Genomic DNA, 14,163 nt, shown 5'->3' on the forward strand with positions numbered 1-14,163 from the left:
TTAGATCTAGTCTATCCATGATCAAATCACATAATGATAATACATTCCAAGCCTTAAGATCCCGATCCATCATCATCATCATCCACATAGGTGCATCCTTAGTTGAGATCAAGAAAAGCATCACAAACCCATAACCTGCATACTAGATCTCACACTTCATTAGATATTCAATACTTGCACACATGGCCTAATGATCTTCTCCTCCTTTTATAGTTTTAGGCCTTTCTCAATACCATGAACCAAAACCACTTAGGACCAATACCTTGGACCAAATACCTGGGGTCAATGCCTCAGACTAGATACCTTGGACCAATACCATGAATCAAAATACCATGGACCAAATACCTCGGACCAAATCTTAGTTTTCAAGATATACACGCATTTCCTTCTGTGAAAGTGCGTGTGTACGTCATACGCTCCTTTTGGTCTATTAATCCACGTGTATACGCTCCTTTGTCAAGATGAACTTGTGTATACTTCTCTCTGACCATTAATTCTTTGCTATTGACCTGCTGCACTATGATCTGACATCTGAGTGATTTGCCATCAAGGACAACACCTATATCATAATGCCAACACCTTCTTCTTTGGCACATTTGGATCTAAGGGCCCTTTTCCCTTATTAGAATATCTAGGGGTCTCTTGGGGAGAAACACCTTCGTGCTGGTCTTTTTCTCTTGACCTTTTCCTTGAGGACCAGAGATCATACTTCCTATGTAGCTAGGCCTGCATGAAATATGCAAACTGTTTACAATATTCACCTATCTCTCCATCATTCACCATTGCATCCATATCGTGACCCTCTTCTTGATGAGTTTTGATTTCTTGCTCCTCCTCTGAGAAAGAAGAGTGCAAGTTACCCTGCATTTCATGAGTGTCTTGTAACTGCTCATTTAGATTATCCTATATGTACAATGGGGGGGGAATATGGTCAATGTAGGTTTTAACCCCATACAGAAATTACTTGCATATGAATTCTAAGAACACAGAAAAATAAACAATGCGAGAGCATAACACATAAAACACATATACACAGAGATTTTCCCCTGGATCCCAAAACCGAGACTACCAGCTTGATTTTTCATTATGTTCCTTTCATGTTACAATACATATTTATACATGTCGAAGCATCCAATACCATGGACCGAAAACTATCGCGTCCAAAACCATGGACCGAAAACCATGTGCAAAAATCATGCACAAAACCATATGTAGGTCCGCCCAACCTAATATAGGGTCAAAAAACAAAATTTCTCGGGGCAGGGGTTACCTGCACCCCTCAAACCCCTCTAACCCCCCCGTTAACTACGTGGGCCAGTCGTGGAAAGAATATAACACAACCCAACATTCTCCCACTTGTTGTTTTCTTTCCACAGGGGGCCACAAGAGAGCTTAGTCATTTATCCAGCCCTGCAACGCCCATTATTTCTCTACACCAAGAGAACTTCTCAGAGCTCACGGATTTTGTCAACGCATCTGCACTATTCTTCAAAGTGTCCACCTTTACCAGCAACACCTTTTTGTCTTCTATCATATCCCTCACAAAGTGATATTGAACATCAATGTGCTTTGTCTTTGAATGATATGGAGGGTTCTTTGCCAAGAAAATTTTACTTTGGCTGTCACAGTCTATCTTTATAGCTCCCTGTACTAACCCTATACTTGAACACAATCTCTACAACCAAACTACTTCCTTGCTTGCATGAGTGGCTGCCATGTATTCTACCTCTGTAGTTGTTAGTGCCACTATAGATTGTTTCTTAGTCATCCAACTGACTGCACCTCCAAATAGGTTAAACACATACCCACTTGTAGATCTTCTTTGATCCAGATCTCTAGCCCAGTCTGCATCAAAAAAGCCATGAATATCCAACACTCTGTCCAATCATGGTCTTCCTTGGTAGCACAAACCATAATCACTAGTGCCACGCAAATACCTGAAAACTCGCTTCACTACTGTCCAGTGCTCCTTTCCTGGTTTTGACATAAACCTGCTCAATACGCCCACTGCATGTGCAATGTCTGGTCTAGTACAGACAATTGCATAGATTAAGCTACCGACTGCACTTGCATATGGAACACGGGACATGTCCTCTTCCTCTTCTTGTGTCTTGGGACACTATTCATCAGATAACTTCACACCTACAGGAATAGGAACCTTCACCGGTTTACTATCCTGCATATTAAACCTCTGCAGTATTGTCTCGACATACTTCCTCTAGTTTAACCAGAACTTCCTCTTTGCCCGATCTCTTTTAATTTCCATGCCCAAAATATAGTTTGCAGCACCAAGATCTTTCATGTTGAATTTAGAGGACAATTGGGTCTTCAAATCCTGGATAATTTCTTTGCCATTTCCAACCAGCAACATATCATCCACATACAAGACTAGATAAATAACACGGTCACCAATTAATTTAAAATACACATAGTGATCTGCTTTGCTTCTAGTGAAGCCAAGTCCCCATATAAATGTATCAAATTTCTGATACCACATCCTTGGTGATTGTTTCAACCCATACAGAGACTTCTTTAACTTGCATACCAGTTTTTTCTTACCCTTCACCGCAAAGCCTTCAGGTTGCTTCATGTAGATTTCCTCTTCCAGATCCCTGTGAAGAAATGTTGTCTTCACATCCATCTGTTCTAACTCAAAATCAAAAGCAGCAACAACAGATAAAAGTAATATAATAGAAGTTACCTTGGCAACAGGAGAAAAAATATCACCAAAATCAATTCTCGGCACTTGGGAATAACCTTTTGCTACCAACTGAGCTTTGTATTTCTCCACCTTTCCTTTTGCATTTTTCTTCTTGAACACCCATTTTTTTCCAATGGGTTTCCTTCTAGCCGACAACTCCACCAGATCCCAAGCCTCATTTTTGTGCAAAGATGCCATTTCATCAACCATGGCCTCTTTCCAGAGTTTTCCATCCTCTGAATCTACTGCTTCCTTCACAGTTCTGGGATCATCGTCAGTAATAGATGAAACAAAATTTGAACAGAAAGCAGATGGACTATACCTTTCTGGCTGCCTTCTTTCTTGAATTGGTCTTCTCACACCTGGAGTTTGTGGCTCTTCATCTTCTGATTCCTCCTCTGTTGTAGAGTTTGATTCTTCCTCCTTAAACTCAAACTCTATCTTCTCAAGTTCCTTTGGTTGGACTTCATGTTGAATAACATATTTTACCTCTCTGAACACCACATCTCGGTTGTACACAACCTTCCTTGTTACTGGGTTCCAAAGCTTATAACCCTTTAGACCATCCTTATACCCAATAAAGATGCACTTTTCAAATTTACTATCCAACTTGGTTCATTTCTCCTTTGGAACATGTACATATGCATAACATCCAAATATCCTCAGATGTGAAAGAGAGGGTTTCTTACCAGTCCATACCTCTTGTGGAGTATTATCCTCCAACGCTGATGAAGGTGATCTATTGATCAGGTAACATGCTGTCTCCACCCCCTCTGCCCAGAATTCTTGTCCTAACCCAGCACCACTGAGCATGCTTCTTTCCCTTTCCATCAACATTTTGTTCATTCTTTCTACAACTCCATTTTTCTCAGGTGTGTATGGAGTAGTCTTCTACTGTGCTATACCACACTTCTTACAAAATTCTTCAAATTCCTTACTACAAAACTCTCCACCATTATCTGTCCTCAACACCTTTATCTTCTTCTCTATCTAGTTTTCCACCAGAGCCTTAAATTCTTTAAACATGTCAAAGACTTCAGATTTCTTCTTAAGGAAATATATCCATATATTCCTTGAGAAGTCATCTATAAATGATACATAGTACACAAACTTACCCAGTGATGGAACCTTCACAGGTCCAAACACATCACTGTGCATAAGCTCTAATATTTGTTTCACCCTCTTACCACCAGAGGGCAAACTCATTCGATTCTACTTCCCACATACACAATTTTCACAGAAATCAAAATCCAGAGAGCTATTACTCATACCTTTACCATGAAGTATTTGAAGGCCCTTCTCTCCAATATGTCAAAGCATTTGATGCCACAACATGGTCTTCTCTCTAGAGACCACTAGATTTTCTGCTCCACTTTTAGGAACCACAGAACTGTTGCACCCATCAACAACAGTGCTACCTTGCAGCTTGTACATAGTTCCAATTCAAACTCCCCGCATCAATACCAGTGCCCCCGAACCATCTTGCAAGTATCCTTCTCAAACACTGTTTTTACACCTGCATCATCCAGCTTGCTTACAAAAATTAGATTTCTGGCTACTGCAGGAATATGCAGAACACCCGGAAGTGATCTAACCCTTCACCCTTTCAACTTCAACTTTACTTTTCCGCGACCAATGATTCTAGCCTTCCTATCATCCCCACCTTCATCTGAGGTGGTTTTCGTCTCTGCAGAAGGAGCATCAGATCCCTTTACTTTATCAGGAGCTTTAGATTTACAGTCCCTTTTTTAGTGCCCTTCCTTTCCGCATTTCCATCACACCACCTTTGTAGGTTTTCCTGGATATTTAGATCTCCCTCTAGATTTAGATCTCCCACTCGATGACTTATTTTTGTTTCTGTTCTGGGACCGTCCTCGTACAGACAAGGCATCACCATTCTGGCTCTCCATATTTTTCCGTCTCATCTCCTCCGTTAATAAGGATGAGACTATTTCATCAACATGCAAGGCAGTTGTATTGCTACCTATTGCAATAACCAGACTATCCCACGAATCTAGTAGAGAACACAACAAACGGATGCACTTATCTTCATCTAAAATTTTAATATTAACAGATAATAACTGACTTACCACAGTATTAAATGCGTTCAGATGCTCTGTCACCGAGTCTCCATCTTTCGTCCTCAGGTTATACAGCTTTTTCCGTAGGAACAGTTTATTCACTAGAGACTTAGATTGGTACAAAGTTCTTAACTTGTCCCACAAAGCCTTCGTCGTAGCTTCCCCTGATATATTCAGCAATACTGAATCTGAGACACACAATCGTATTGTGCTCTTTGCCTTCCGATCCAACTTCTTCCATTCTTCATCGGACACTCCCATTGGTTTAGTACTCGGATCTACCGCGATCCATTGATCTTTATCCACCAACAGATCCTCCATCTTGAGTTTCCATAACTCAAAACTCTGACCATTAAATTTTTCGATTTCTATCTTTCCACTGCTCGCCATCCTCTTTCCCCACCAAAATCGATCCCGCAGATCTCCCAATGAATAGGGTCTACCACAGGCCCTAGCGAAACCCCTCAGCAACAAAGGCATCCCCTTGAAGCCAAAACAACTCTGATACCAAATGTAGGTTTTAACCCTGTACAGAAATTACCTGCATATGAATTCTAAGAACACAGAAAAATAAACAATGTGAAAGCATAACACATAAAACACATATACATAAAGATTTTCCCCTAGATCCCAAAACCGGGACTACCAGCTTGATTTTTCATTATGTTCCTTTCAATGTTACAATACATATTTATACATGTTGAAGCATCCAATACCATGGACCAAAAAACATCGTGTCCAAAACCATGGACCGAAAACCATCGCATCCAAAACCATGTGCGAAAATCATGCACAAAACCATATGTAGGTCCACCCAACCTAATATAAGGTCAAAAAACAAAATTTTTCGGGGCAGGGGTTACCTGCACCCCTCAAACCCTCAAACCCCCTGGTTAACTATGTGAGCTAGTCGTGGAAAGAATATAACACAACCCAACACTCAAGTTGTTCTTTCCTTTCTCTTTGTAGTATTTGTAATGGCTGTATTCGGTACTGGGGATTAAAGCCTCGATTAGGGGCTTGAGCATTCTGTCTGGGGAGGATTTGTTTTCCAGTTCAAGATTAACAATTTATATAAGTTTTTTATTAACTTATCCATTTATTCTAACTTTTGTTCATGTGATTCTTTTGCTTGACCAGAGGAATATAATTCTTCTTTTCCCTAGGATCAATCTTGCCTCTCGACTTTCCCGTAGATGTGAAATTTTCCTCCACCATCAGGGCGTCAATTTGGATCTACCCAATGTGCGAGACTTCCTCTCCTTTAGTGTAAAACCAAACTAGGATTAAAAATCTCCAGCAAAGACTAACTGAGCAGTAGCTTGAGGAGGTTTGATTGCAATGGGCAGGTTATTGTATTGTTTGTTAAACCTCTTTATAAATTCTGAAATATCTTCATCTGGTTTTTTCTTTATAGCATTAAACTATGTTAGGATATATATGTGATCTCTCTTCCCCCCCCCCCACCCCCCAACTTCTGTGTAAAGGAGTTCTCCAACTCTTCGCAAGTAGCAATGGAAGCATCTCGTAAAGATTTAAACCACTTTCTAGCCTCTCCATCAAGGGATTTTACAAAAATCCTCAAGACCACATCTAAGTGTTCAATGTTTAGATTCTCTGCAAATGCACTTAAAATCCCTATATGTCTCTATGTTGGGATCTCATCCACTCCATTGAATTTGGGTAAGAGTTTAAGGTAGTCCTGTGGCATGGCGCTCAAAGGTTGAGGCAAGTCTAATGGAGCATACTTGTTCAGTAGGAAGCCTGGGACTTCCATTTGTACTAATGGAGGTGGTGCTAAATTTATCACAGGTCTTTGCGCTACGAAAACAACTTAAAGAGTAGATAGGCTGAGACTTTTGGAATTGCTTATGTGATGAGTATAACTGTCAATGAGGATGGCTTTTCCCTTTCCGATCTCAGGGGGAGGAGTAAAAGATATGGAATGAGTATTAATCCAAACTTCTTCCTTAACTTCTGAGGGAAATATATTATGTATCAGATCGTTTTTGGAAGGATAGGTTAAGATTATAGGAGTAAAGTCTGAGCAATGAATAATGGTGTGCTGAGAGCTGGACAAGGAGGCTTCAAGAAATGAGGAGACAGTGGCATCAATAGTCAAGGATTTTTTCTTCCAAACTCTCCTGAAGTTTAACTTATTCGGATCAAATACAGATGGATTTATCCGTTGAGATGTATCTGAACAGGTGTCAGGTCTCCTAAAAACCAGGATGATATCTTAAGAATTGAATAGTGGATTCGCCAAGGTGATGAACTTGCAACCCAAACTTCTTTTCTCACCTTAACAAAGAATGTCGGAATGTCGTATCCCAAGGGAAAAATCCTCTAATGCATTCCCTGGAAACAACGCCAAAAGATGTTGTCGATTCTAAAGACAACCTCTGGATTGCAAAGAGACCAGTTCCTAGTACATCTGAATCTAGTGCATCTCTGGTAATTCTTCAAAGGATTTGCATCACCATTTACAATATTTCTTACAAATTAAACTTAGTTGGTTCAAACAACTTCGGAAAGACACAACCAATGAGTTCTTTATACATAAGAGGTATACAATGATATAAATTATCAACCAACGAAGGCCAAAATCACCCAAGGACTTACATCTCATTTTCTATAATGTGAATGTGAGAGAAGAATAAATAACAAAAGAAACCCATAATATAAAGCTCGAGATATGGAATAGTAATGGTTGCGAAGACTCACAGAGCACATTTAAATATCTAGCTTCCAAAATTCATACAGGAATTTTCATTAACATCTTAATTCAAATGAATTTGTATAAGAAAGGAAACATGTATGGCAGTCACTTAACGCGAAATATAAGAAGAACGTGAACATTTATGAAATTACAAAAGAGAGGAGACATACTGTAATCCTCAAATGAAGGAATCACCATTGATATGCATTAATATTTTGAATAACGGAGACATTGAAAGAACCAGAACGTTCTAAAAAATAACTCAGAGTTTCTTTCCAAAATCATGAACCTTTTCTTTGTTTATCAAAATCACATATATAGGCCTCTGTGGACAGAGATAGGCCATTAGAGCAATATTCTTTCTTGATTCGGTTCATTATGTCAAAAATATCTTAAGACTTCAACACGTGTGCATTCACAACTGTTTCAACTAAAATGTACTCATTATAACTGATTAAAGTAAAAATAGTAAGTAAAAATAACATAAGAGTAGTCTAAAATGCCAAAGCTTGGCATGATCCAGAGAATCTTCAAGAGCAATTGGATGATGAGGCCTGGTGAGGCGCATGCGGAGCCTGAGGACGAATCATTTGCACGATAGGTGGATTAGCAAACTGTTCACATCTTTCCCATAAGGTTGGAGGAGTCTAAGGAGCAGAGCTAAAAATTTTATAGTTGATCTTGAAATAAATTACCCTTGAGTATTCCAACCTGCGTTGAAACAAAATCATAACCATCCCGAGTAATTGAAATTCCTTCTTTAAGAAATTTACCATGATTCTTCCTTTTAGAGTAGTTGTTTTCTCGTGAGATGACCCTGCCTTACTCTTTGCTTCTATCATTTTCTGATTGTATTGCTCCCATGGTAGAAGTTCCCCACGAGGTCCCCAAAGGTTAGGTAATCCAACCTGCAGGATCCTATCAAATTCTTCATTGAAAGCATCCACATTCTTCTACAACTTGATGAGGCTCTGCTCCGCTTTGACTGGGGCTTCTTCTTTTGAAATTACCTTAGAAATATCCATGACTGCACTGATCCTATCTGCTATATCCATTGGCCTCAAATCCTCTATTGGCCTCTCATTTAGGAAATGAATGAATTTCAGTGCAAACTGGGAGTTCCTTATACTCATCTCTTTAGCATTTATTAATGGTGGTCCACATTCTACATTGATGAATCTTTTCTCATGTATCAGAGTTATATGCTCCCAGCTAAGATTCATCTCTTTGATGATCTCATCCCATACCAACTGCCTGGCTTCAAGGAGAGACATGTTCCCTTTCAGCTTAGCCTTTAGTTTAGTTATTTCTTGTGTTGCAGCTTGCAGAGTTTTAGTGACATGTTCAACATTTGTAACTGAGGCTTGCAACTGTTTCTCCTTCTGCGCTAGCTGGGCTTTGGCAATATTTAAGTCCCTTTGGGTCTTATTTAGTTCACCTTCAGAGATTTGTAACTCAGTTAAGGTTTGAGTGAGGTGATTAGTGGGGTTTTGGGGATATTTAGGCACTACTACTATGCATACATGAGAGTTGATCTTTTTTTGTAATGCGGCCACAAATTGTTCCAAAACAAATGCCTTTTCTTTACTATCTTCCAACTGCTTCATTAGATGTTCTTTCTTCCTTTTCACCTGTGCCAACTCCTGGGTTTGGACATGTTCACTGTTGGGTATCTCCAGTCTGTGCCTTAACTCCTTATTTTCCTTTTGAGTTTCTTGTAGGATGGCCTCTACTGTTGATATCTCATCTGGGTTTACACTTAGTTTAATAATCAAATCCTTATATGACTCCTTCTGTAGATACATAGCTTTTGAGTTAGCCTTCTCTATTTTCATTTTATTGGAGACCTTTGCTATGTATGTCTATGCTCTATTGATAGTCATAAGGTTTTTACACAATTCATTATACAACATCTCACCAATCTGCTTATGTAAGTTGACCTTGTCTAAGAGAGGGACACTAGCCAAGTTTAAGGATATATCCAGGGTCTTGAACTGAGGTCCTTCAGGTAAGATCTGTATTGATGGATGTTGTAAAGAAAACCTCATTTCATCCTTCTCTAAGTCCATGGAAGTCAGTAATCAAGTGTGATGAGGAGTAGATTGGGCAACCATTATTCTCTGCAATCTCTTCTTGATCTTTTTGTTGCTCTCATTAATGGCCCTTCCTAGGGGCCAACTAAGTCCTGTAGCAACAACCCTGTCCTCAGGATCTCGAATGACTACTTCAGTTTTTGGTGAAGTAGTGCTTTCTGGTGGGTTCTACAGGTTGATATGAAAGTATGGGTGATTTGAAACAGGCTTCTCTAACTGTATCCCTACTTCCTCCTCTTCTTCTTCTTCTTCTTTTGGATCCTGAACCCTGGCCTTTTTATTTTTGTGACCTTCCACTGTATCGTCATCCCCTGCTGAGTCAGCAACCCTCTTTGATGCTTTTCCCATATTGACTGAGGACTCGTTCTCCATCTCTGTATTAATAGGCCATGAGTCAAAGTTAGCTTTCCATTCAATTTCGGGCTTAAAGTCATGCATGTATGTCGAAGCTTTAATTTTTTCTCTCCTTCGGGAAATGATACCTTGGGCATCGTAGTGCCAAGTGTCACCCTTTTCTAACTCCATGGATTCTATTAAGGCCTCAACTATTTTAAAAGCATGCCATATGTTTACCACAAAAGGGCCTACTGGTTGTCCCATTTTGAAGATGTAACCCTTATTTGCTAGTACAAAATGAAGCAGCTCTACGCTAAGGATCTGTCGGATGAACTCGAGGGAAAAGATCCTCAATGACATGAATATTGGAAAATGATATGGATGAAGTTCACAATCGTAAACCCATATTTATGTGTAATCCTCATAGAGGTACCAATCCCCTATCATGGTATCTTTACTGAGTTGGAGGAACTCCTTCTACTGCGAGAAGACTCTGGGAGGAGGGTTCCCATGAATAATACGGTAAGAAATAACCATGAAGGTCGAGATAAATTAGGAATACCCACCTAAGCCAGGCCTCTTCCTCATTGATACATTGCAGTCAAAGACAAAAAAATGTTGTTTATTGAGAGAGAACAACTGGAGATGTAGACATTGAACTTCTCAATATGAATATACAGGAGCAGGTAAAACAGAACAGAGTAGTAATGAAAAAAGAGGAGGGAATAAACGAAGCTGAAGGCTTATGACAAAAAATAGGTATAGCGGGATATTAAGTAAATAGTTGGGTTGTTTCATCTTATACATAATCCCCAGGGTGGCTTTATTTACTATTGGTGAGTCGTCTTCACCCATTAAGCTAGCAAGTGCATTTAAGATGGGTTGGACGAGTTTTTGAAAGAGGTTTATTGGGAACCACTTCTCAAAGGGAAGGGATTTACTTTCAGTGGCAAGGATTTTTTCCAAGAAAGATTGATGCTCCTCAGGGGGAAGTGTAACTAAGTGATGAACCAGGTTGGCATTGGTGAGCCATTGTATTGTGGGGGAGGTGGGAAAAATTAACGCCCTTTGGATTAGGGTAGGAGTTATTTCCAGAATTTTAAACCCTGAGGCAGAAATGAAGTATTTATTGTCATCTTGGTACGCTTCAGCTAGCCAGGATACAAATTCGGGAAAGGGTGAACAAACAATGCAATTTGGAAATAGAGACCGAAATTGACAACCCTAAAAGGGTCTTCTTTCCTCACATGATTAGCAAACAGTTCACAACGGAGGTCGACAAGCGAATAAGGAGAAGTGGGGTCTACAATTTGACTCTCTACATCGACCAAGGGTTCGAGACCAGTGGACTTTACCTCACATGTTATGGGGGTTACGGAAGCATTCTGCTTCATTTTATTTAGTGAATAAACAAGAATACAGGTGGTCAAGGTGTCGGGTTACTTGGACCCCGTAGGAGTGTTTGAAAGTGACTTTGGAGGTGGTCCTTTGCTTTTGGGAGTACGAGGAGAGGTAAATCTTGCGCAGGTGACCACGCGGGGATATTCTTACTAAGACCAAATAGCAGCTGTCAGGGAGGTCAATTTAGGCAACAAGTGCTTATATAACAGAAGGGCGCAGCTTCCCAAGTGGTGAATTTGGATATTGGTATAGGATGACATGCGAAAATTAAGGATTCGTCTACAAAAATGAGTGCGAGTTTCGAAGGCGTGAACAAATTAGAGCTTTTATCTTTACCTTTTACCCTCTACCTTATACCTTTTACCTTTCAAGCCCTGTGGCCTCCAATCTTGATGAGCTAGTGGGAGGAGTCCACTTAGCAAGTGGTCCCCACCATGTTACAGTAGGTAGTACTGCGAACGAAGCAAGTCTCCTGCGAGCCACCAAATTGATCGTGACTGTCAGATCTGCACTGATCTTTCAACATTGGGGCTCAATATACTATTATCCTTCATGCATGTGACATCGTCGGAGTTGGTACAAATGAGTAGGGGACGCAAATGGAGGGTGATTCGGTTTGGAGGAGTGCACCTTTTATCTGGGGGAGGCTTAAAAGAAATCATCGAATCTTTGGATTATCAAAGCTGTGGTTAAGTCCGAAACCCCTTTCCACAATACACATGGCGTCATTAGTTAGATACTAAAGAGAGATGACTCCCTTTATTGATTTTGCAAGCTCTACACCATTACAATCCTCATGAGAGGCATAATAGAGCTGGAGATAACATTGCTTTCTTGTACTAGATGCATTGATTTTAGTGTAGATGTTGATTTCTAATGATATTTGATTGCTTGTACTAGATGCATTTATTTTGATGTAGACAATATCTAGCCCTATTTGATTTATTGCACTAAATACATAGGTTTCAGTGTAGATGGTGATTTCTAATCCTATTTGATTGCTTGCACTAGATGCATTGATTTCAATGTAGATGTTGATTTCTAATTATATTTGATTGCTTGCACTAGATGCATTGATTTCAATGTAAATGATTTTTAATCCTAAAAAATTGCTTGCATTCAATGCATTGATTTTAGTTTAGATGGTGATTTCTAATCCTATTTGATTGCTTGCACTAAATGCATCAATTTCAGTGTAGATGTTGGTTTCTAATCCTATTTGCTTACTTGCACTAGATGCATTGATTTGAGTGTAGATGTTGATTTCTAATCCTATTTGATTTCTTGCATTAGATGCATTGATTTCAGTGTAGAAGTTTTTTTCTAATCTTATTTGATTGCTTGCATTAGATGCATTGATTTCAGTGTAGATGTTGATTTATGATTTTATGTAATTGGATGTATGATGGTACATTAATTTTAAAGTGATTGGATTAACAATGTGCATTGATTTTAGTGTAAGCACAAAAAATTATTGGCACTGTACATTGATTTTTTTGTTATAGTAATTCAACTTATTAATATTGGAGAGAAAGAGAGACAAGGTATGATGTTTACTACAACAACTCAAGCTAAAGATTTAATTTGTTTATGTTTTCAACTATCCCTTTCATATAATCGATATGAAAAGATGACAAATCTAACAAGGGTGACAATAAGAATAGTAAAAGAAAATAGTTTGAGATTGATCACAATGAAGGCTATTTGTAATTGACTACATTCTTATTATTCACATTTTCTATTATTCAACACTATTACATTGTTACTTTGCATTTAAAATTTTTATTTCATCATTAAAGTTATTTACAATATTTATCATCTCAACAAACTGAGGTAACTAAGAAAATTTAAAATTAAAATGACCATATTAATCTCAGACATATTTATATTTAAAATTATTATATTAATATTAGATGTATTTACATATTATTGATAAAATTAATCATATCTTCGATAGATTTTTCTTCGCCGCACATGACTGAAACCAGCCTAGATCCATCTTAACTCCAAATCTATAAAGCGCCAAGAGGGATCAAATCCCTCAAGGTGCAAGCCTTCCCTCAAGTTTTGCACTCAAAAAAGAGGTTTACACCTCGAGATATTTGATCCATATCGGTGCTTGATAGATCTGGAGTTAAGATAAATCTAGGTTGGCTATAAGAACTTCTATATCATCACTATCATTCACCAAAGAATAAGAACTTGTTGTAATTGATGATGTTGTTAGTATAAATTCAGTGACATATAATTATAAGAATTTATCTATATCACTACCATTCACCAAATAATAAGAACTTCTTGTAATTGATAATGTTGTTAGTATAAAATTAATCATGGTATCTATCAGATGGCATGGCCAATCTGTATCTGAAGCTTGGGATCTCTGGCGAGCTGCAAGTTGTGATACAAAAATTCATTGCCTACCTCTCCTTGTTTGCTGGTCCATTTGGCTGACAAGGAATGGGATTATTTTCAGGGGAAAATTGGCTAGATGGCCATTCATCACAGCTAAGATCATTGTTGCATATCATGAATTACTGGATGAGGATCACACTCCTACAAACCGAGTAGTTACTCCTGAAACTATTGATCTCTCTATACCATGGGCTTATTTTGATGGCGCAGCTCAAGCACAGGGATGTGGTGGGGAATTTTATTTCATCTATCTGAACACCACCACTTCAAAATACAAATGGGGTTAGGAGTGGGAACTAATAACTTTGCAGAACTGATTTCCCTCAGACATCTCTTACATTTTGCACTGGCTCATTCATGCAATCATTTACAAATATTCGGTGACTCTAAAATCATTATAAATTGGTTCAATAACAT

Source organism: Pinus tabuliformis, chromosome 9 (assembly GCF_031772625.1).
Source record: "Pinus tabuliformis cultivar Carrire ecotype Pingquan chromosome 9, CPIR1, whole genome shotgun sequence".
NCBI lineage: Eukaryota > Viridiplantae > Streptophyta > Pinopsida > Pinales > Pinaceae > Pinus > Pinus tabuliformis.